Genomic DNA, 8491 nt, shown 5'->3' with positions numbered 1-8491 from the left:
ACTTGTCTGCTGCAACACGAAAACTTGAATTTCTAGGATTTTTATAACAATTTCTTACTTAAATTTATAGATTAAATTATGTTCGGTAACCTCTACTGGACGCAAAGGAGTAAAATCAAGAAATACATACAAATATTTATAGCCATCTACACCACAAAATACTGTTAATCCCTGAGTGTAGACTGCAAGGGAAATGTCTGAGTGGTTCAACGTCACTCTCCAGTAAGCCAACAATGGGCCAGCTTTGTACTTTGTTCATCTATTCTCAGCCAGTGAGCCTGACCAAACACATTTCATCTGTGGAACTTTTACACAAATCTACAGCCATAACCCTCCGTTTGTTATTTTATTACATGGAGGCTGTTTTGGAACATTCAGTCAATGTGGGATATCAAGTTAAAATAGGCATAAAGTGTATATGGTCTAGACACATCTCTAAATTTAGAGTCAAAATGGAAATTGCATTTTGAGGGATGCTGTTTTGACTCAGAGGATCCACTGTTTGTAGTAATAAATGTATCTGTAAATGTACCCGGAGAGCAGAGCTCTGTCTGCTGCAGTTCCTACTGACCACCAATAGAGGCACGTGATAGTCACTCTTTGGTCTTTACATTTTAGCAGCAAATCAGCCTTAAACTATTGTTTTAATGTCTATGATATACACTGGTTGCATTTTCAAACAGATCATTTCATGCCACAGCCATCCTCTTGTCTTTATAGCCCACCCTTAAGAAAGTAGCAGAAAGTATTTTTTTTTTAAACAGCACATAGAAATAATGAAAAATAGTTTAATAAACTAAACCTAAAAAGCAAATCCCAGACTAAGTGGATTCCTCTTTCCCTCACGACTTTGTGCAGGTGAAAGTTATGTGCTCCTTCCATTGAACACTATCATATCTACATCAAATGCTTCAAGCTAAACAGTCAGTGTGTGCAATCAGAGAAATTCAAAATCTGCTGCTTTATCTTCCCATGAATTCATCTCAGCTTTCACATAATTGTTTCATATTTAAAGAACTGTTTCATCACTTATTTCCTTATAATATCTGAAGTATATGTCACTGCATTTCTTACTACCTGACTGAATCGGGAGATTACCCCTTGAGTTGTATTTAATGATCACTTGCTGTTATACTTATGGTCACCACCATTAAATTACTCATTGCTATCAGCAACAGTCATGACGTCTGAGGCACGAGAATGAGTCTTTCATCGCCTGTGATGCTTGATGGCTTTGCGTCGTCATTATTGCTCTTGGCAATAAAAACTTTGCTCACACTGCTGCTCTTGTTAGCAGCTTTGAAAAAGTTGGCATTGACAGTGTGTTTTTGGGAGCATTGCAATCCTTCCTCATGCATGCACATGACACATGAAACAGGGATCACACCCTGTTGACCTTAAGAGAGTAAAAACAAAAAAAAGTTGGGACACACTCACAAGCAGAAAATTACATTGGTTATTCTAATTTGCCACTACTATTAGCCAGAGTGAATGAAGCAATTTGCTTCACTTTGTCCTCGGTTCAAAATGATGCATGGGTGGCTTTCTGGAACAACGCAATGTTAATACAGTGTAGACCTACAGTCCACACTGTAGGATTGTACAGTGTACAATCCTACAGTGTGTTCAGATTTCAACAAAATAAACCCAAGTTAACTGTTTGGAAGAAACATATTATTAAAACAGAGAAACTAAAGATGCAAACCGGCACCAGATGTTTACCCCAGGTGATCAGTAATGGAGCAGCTGGATACTTGGTTTGAGTGTTTGTGTCTGAGAAACACGCTTAAACAGTGCAGTGCAAAAAAGAAAAAAGAAAAAAGAAAAAAAGCTCACTCAAGTGATGAGTATAATTTGTATGGTACTTAATGCAGATACCAATTCTGATTAAATACTGAACTTTTTTGAATTGAAAAATTGACTTTACACTCAAGATGGATTATTAAATGCATATAAATAAATAAGAACGTTATCTTGAGGATGTCTCACACGACAAAAATGTATCTTGGATGCCTGGGTATTTTGATGAAAACCAGCATCCTTTCTTACTCTATACAGCAGCAAACCAGAGGTGAATGACGCTCATGTTAGCATGTCTGCAGACCTATAATGCTTTGAATCAGGAGTGTTTACATCCATCGCCGGCTGAGGCAAAGTTTTAGCTGATGACATCAAAACTTTGGTGGCCAGTTTCTTACATGGAAAAGCTCATTTTCCTATTCTACTTTTTGAGCTCTTAAGAAGTTGGATGGAGTAAATACTGCTTCAGCAATCACAGAGAGTTTTTTTTTTTCAGCAATCTTTCAAACAGCTTCTGTGAAGACTTGCCACTAGATGGGGCCCTAACCCTGATTTTAACCGCAACAGCAGCAGCAACAGCTGGTCGGCAGGTACTGCTACAGGAGGGGCAGTGTTTGCTCCTTAAAATTTAGACACACGCTAATGAGAAAGCAACGACACTACTTATTTAGCTGCACGAGCTAAACAGTTGTTGATGTCATTTTTTCATGCTTTTTTTTTGTCCTCATACTGTCAGTCAAGACAATAGAGCCACTTGCTTCCTGACAGATGAGGCTGAGCATGTGATTAGTGGCAGCATGAGTAATAAATCTCTAGTAATGGAGCCAGTGCTGCTCATCAGGCAGCGGGCCTCTGCAGCGTGGAGCTGTGAGGCTCACACAAAGCGTGACTGGCTTAGGCTTGTTCAGTGAGACGGGAAAACACATGGCAAAATCTCTAACACTTTAGAGACTCAATTGACAGCAGAGTGTCCAATACCCATCCTGGGTGCACATGGTATGTCCTTGAAGTTGCCAATATTGCTGGGAGAGATAAACCAGAGAGTGGTGATAAAAGTGAAGGGACACTATGCTGGATTTTGTGCTGGTGCTCTGCTTCTCAGTTCAGCACTGAGACCAAAATGAGCAATACTCTTGAGCCATATTTTATTATGGATAATACAGAAAAAGGACCAACTGCCAAGTCTGATTTACTGCCTTAAAAAGTCTCGCACTGCGTTGAAATGACACGTTCTTGGAAGTGACTAACTGAGTGTCACGTGTATAGGGCCAAAGTGTGCAAAGCAAATTTTAAATGAGTTTTCCTTGAAAAAAAAAAAAAATCTGCTTCTCAAGTGTAGAGTATTTCTGTAGTGGCAATGACCTGTTGGCAGCTACATTTGTTGACCCCTCCTTTAAATACTGTTGTTGCTGGCATGCTGCGCTGGCACTACAGTAGGAGAAAATGGTCTATTCCAGCATTATATACTGAAGCTTATCCAAGTGTAAGTTCCCACATAATTAACTCACAGTTACTACTTACTCTCAACAGCACAGGCCATTAATTAAATCACAAGCCATGTTATATGCGATTCAATTACATCATAAGCAAAATGTCCTGGCTCATAATAGCAACAATTCACAAGAGTACTGAGCATGAATACATTAATCTTGTGTACTTATGTGCTTATCTTATGCCCTGTCTGATTGCAGAAAGTCAATGGATTCCACAGCAAAAGAATCTCATTACTTTGGTGAGTACAGTAAGTATTTCTAATACTGCAGTACAATCGTAAATTGCCTTTGGATTCACTGACTTTGGTTGAAGGAACTGTTGAATTTTTTTTTGTGAAATATGCTTATTCACTTTACTGTTGCAAATTAAATGAGAAGATTGATTCCACTCTCATATTTGTTCATTAACTATGGAGCCAGAGCCTGGAGACATTAAGCTTAACTTAGTATGGAATCAGGAAGAAATGAGAAGGAGAAAACATCTAGCCCGGCTCACTCCGAGGCTAACAAATACGCCTACCTGTACTTTGAAAGCTCACTAATTAACACATTGCATCTAGTTTGTTTAATCTGTATAGAAACTGCAATGTAAAACTACACATTGTGGTTTTATGTGCTGGAACTATGGGCAGTGACTTCCTGGAGGTTGTGAAAAGAGGCAGCAACTGGAACACGCCGCTCCAACAGCTGGTAAATCTTGGTGACACACGATCTATGGTATTCTATGGGAAGTGACATCACTTGGCACCAAAGACCAGCCAATAGGAGAGAGCAGGAACCTTGTTTGTCGTCAGTAGATGTCATGTTTCAGACACATGTCTGGGTTAATTTTGTAAATGTAATTTTTGTCATTTATAATATGATTAAATAGCAGTTCCTCTGAACTCAAAATGTTCAGCTACAAGACAACGATGGGATTAAATCAGAATTTATGATCAGAATTTTACAGATAAATGGTGGAAATGGCCTGATGTGTATTGGTGCAGATATGGGTGAGAGGTTAATGAATGATTTTCTCTGTGCTTGTGCTGCTGGACCATGACAGAAAAAAGGACATTTGTAAGCTGCGAGAGAAACAACTGGCAGAGGAAGAAGGCAGCCTCTTAGAAATAAGGGGGATGTTGAAAGTGTGCTACAGTGATCATTTGGAGAGTTTACAGGGCTTGCAACATTCCGCCGTGTTGGAGAAAGCTGATGTTCATGTCTCGCCCTGCTCCCATCATCCCTTACGTACCTCTTTTTGGGCCGTCTTCGGGGGCTTTCCTACGTTGCTGGTCATGTGTGCAGCTGGGGATGGAGGCCATGCAACGCTAATCCTCCTCCCCGGCTCAGGAAAGTACCCTGCCTCCCTGTGCAGAACGAAAACAACAAAGAGCTGAGTGTGGCTGCAGCCTCCGGGGTTCAGTGCACCCACCAGAACATGTCCAAGAGTCACAGCTTGCTGCTTCCTCCTACCCATCTATCCATGCATGACTCTCCTTCGCCTTTTCTCTTTGACCCTCTTTTCAACCTGTGAAAGACACATATGATTGCAGACTACAATGTAATATTACGCCGCTTCATAGCCGAGGTAGAGGACTTTAGAAGGTCATAAGGGAGGACACACAGAACAGTACAAAAGAGAAAAGGAATGTGGTCAGGATGGGTTTTATGGAGGACAAATTATCCCTGTTTGTGTTACATCATTCCATGTGACTAATTACAATGAAGTCATCTACAAGTCTGAATGGAAACATACAGAACACGTAGAAGCAAAAGTGAAACTCTGATTTATGTCACCAACATTTAAAATAAAATAGCTGAAAGACCAAGAGAGAGAGAGAGAGAGACATAAGGATCTCTGGACTCACACATAAACAAAAGCGTGGAGATGATTTAGGCACATGGTTCCTGTGTTTGTTGCTGCAGCAATGGTCACTTTGTCCATATATTTGGCCTGTTGTGATGCTGGAAATGACTGACTCTGACTGACAAGCGCTAAGTTAAAACCTGTACAGCAAATGAATTAATTAAATGCACTTGGGCCTATCAGTAATTGTGTTAGCCATGCTAGCATCATGGCTATAGGGATAGCAATATCTGTTGGTCAGTCCGTCCATTGCTTTGGTCCAGACTGAAATATCACAACAGCTGTTACGTGGTTTGCCATGAAATTGTGTGCAGACAGGTGTCAGATGATGCAGGCTATGCTACTGACTTTTGTGAATCACTGACCTTTAGTGCCACCATGAGGTTGATATTTGAGGTTCTGAGTGAAATACAGCATGGATTGACATGAAGTCTGGTACACACATTGATGTGCCCCTCACAATGAAAAGAAATAACTTGGGTTCTTAGACTTTTCATCTAGTGTCGTCATCTGGTCAAAATGTCAATTTGTCCAATTCTTCAGTTTATGACAGAATATCTGCAAAGCTAATGATGCTCCCGTCAGCCTCAGCTGCACTCAGTGTTTAGAATTGGTAAATGTGAGCATGCTAACTAAGATGGGTACATCATGGTAAACATTACACCTGTTCAACATCAGCATCTTAGCATGCTGCTGTCATTTAGCTTGAGGCACTGTTGTGCGTCAGTACAGCCTCGCCAAGGTGCTCCTGTGGCTGTAGACCCTTAGATGTGTTATTTGACAGGCTGATAGTTCCATGTCAGTAAAAAAGATAAGCTCTGCGGCATGACAACAAAGATAGGGTGGCTGTTTGTTAAGCAAAGCCAATCATCAAACCCGTCAAATTCTGGCAATCTGCATTCTCACCAGGATTTCAAACTCAAGTCACAGTTCCTGCCCTGGTTGTCTCCTATGAATTACTTTCATAAATGCAACTTAATGGTGGCAATGAGGGCCAGTGCAAGGTGTAAGGACGTGGAGGCTGAGGTCTTGCTGTTTGACTTTAACACCGGTTTCACCTCCAGTGTAATTATACCCAGTGTTCCACATCTTTATTTAACCATGACTGCTGTATTTCCCAAACCTTCACCTAGTAACCTTAATCACGTCTCATCTATATAAAGGAGGAAACAGAAGTGTCAGTGAAGCGTTCACAGAAATGTACACTATGAAAATTTGTCTGATATGCTAAAGAAACACAAAGTGAGTACCATCAAATTCACATCCCAAACCACGTTACGTTTTGGTGAGTCTGTTTCGAAAAACCATCCAGCCTGAGACTGAAGGGATCAATTTGCAAAAAAGATGACTTAACAGAAGTGTGACACGGGGAACGTACGGGGGGACAGATAGCACACAAGCTGTTTGAAAGGAAATGGATCTTTTCTGCTTTGCTGGTCTTGCAGTGTCCTCTATTGTTGTTGTAGCTGCTGCATAATGCCCACGTTCCTCATCTTTAAGGCCACGGTCCCGGTTACCACAGGTTACCTTGAAATGTTCAGATCACTGAAAAGCCTTCTTCTATTGAGCATTTACTGGCAACATCCTATCCTGGGGACATGTATATTCAAAAATAGACATGAAATGTGTTTCCAGGTACTGTTTGATGTGCTGATGGCATTTTTGTTCCATCTTTTATGTACATATTGTACTGTGAATATACAGCACACGAGAGTGATTTACCTTACTTGTGTATTGTGAAATTTTGAAAAAAGCTTTTTAGAAGCTTTTTTTTTTAAGTAAAATTTCACTGATTGATATATTTTTCTATCATCATATTATCACCAAAAAGGAAATCCATTGGACTGATGTGTATCTGCTATAAGATTTGGTGAGTACTAAGGAAATATATACAATTCTTTTAGGAATTGAAGCACCCATTGTGGGTTTTAAATGAACAAAAAATGGACGTGTTAACCAGCTTTTAATGACATAAATCCAATGGCTTTTTTTTAACCTTTCAGACATCGTTGAATTATCTGACCACACTGGAGTCCTTGTTTTTGTAACAGACTTGTGCTGATCCCTTCCTGGTTGTGATAATGTCAGTTGGTGCTTCCAGGGAACACAATAAATGTTTAACAGCCTATAATGCAACAGGTGTGAGAAAACAGAAAAGTCTAACAGGATAAGATGAAGCCTATAACGAAAATAACAGTCTGACATTGTCCTTTGTTGAAGTGGAACAGCTCGGTGGAGGTGTCAGAGTAACCCACAGTCAATGTAGATTTACCAAACATATCCTGAGGAGGATTTAATTTGGGTATTAAACAATAACTGTTTAACTAAGGAGTTACACTCCAAAATGAGACACCCATCATTTTAATAAATGACACCCACTCTTGCATACAGACTTATGGCATGAGAGTTAGAGGATGTAATTGTTTGGTATTGAAAATAAATGTCATTTGAAGACATTTCAGGACAGAATTGATGATGTTTCCTCAATATTTCATGACATTTTTTAAGTATTTACTTAAATGAATATAAATCACAAAGCATAACTTAAAAATTATGCATATGAATGATGTTATTAAACTCCATCTTGGCTTTAATGATGCTTTGCCTAATCATTCAGTCATTGTGATGCTGTAAAGCTTCCTGTGAAATATTACAACCACGTTTTTCCAGCTAAATGTTGTCATTTTCCCAAGTTTTCTGTATTTCTGAAACAAGTGCAAAAACTTAGAAAGAAGTGAATTGAGCTTATGTGCCACTGGCAGATTTATTTCAAATTATCTATTTTGTTTTAAGTCATTATGTGAAATCATTTTACACTCACTAAATTATGAAAAGACTTCTTTGGGTGTGTATCTTTGCCGTTTGGAGCCCAACTCCTGTGCGTAATTACGCATTTTGGGGCTTTTTAACTTTAGTATTTACTAAGTGAGTGTCATGTTTATGATAGCCAGAGCATATTTGTTTGCAGGGAGGTTGGCTGGCTACTGACAGAGTTGGTTGAACACCCCCTCCTCTCTCTCTCTCCCTTTCTCTCTCTCCCTTTCTCTCTCTCTTCAGCTGCCGCGATATTTTCCAGCTCTGGAGCCTCAACCGCACAGCTCGATCGATTCGCATTGATTGTCCCTGACGAGCTGCTCCACTTTCTAGCCAATGTCAGCCAGTCTGCGATCGGGAAGGAGAGAAATGAAGGAAAATCTCTGCCGCCCTGGCGGTGTCATTTCCACACACTTGGGTTGGCCGCCTGCCAGCAGACAGGCCGGTCGAAAGAGGTGGAGTGGACTCACGGGCTGAGGGAGAGGAGGAGCAGCCGGGGATCGGGCTCATTTCTGTTGGCCTTGCATGTTGGATA

The sequence above is a fragment of the Chaetodon auriga genome, chromosome 15 (assembly GCF_051107435.1).
Source record: "Chaetodon auriga isolate fChaAug3 chromosome 15, fChaAug3.hap1, whole genome shotgun sequence".
Lineage (NCBI taxonomy): Eukaryota > Metazoa > Chordata > Actinopteri > Chaetodontiformes > Chaetodontidae > Chaetodon > Chaetodon auriga.
The sequence above is the reverse complement of the archived record's forward strand: the minus strand, read 5'-3'. Positions refer to the sequence as shown.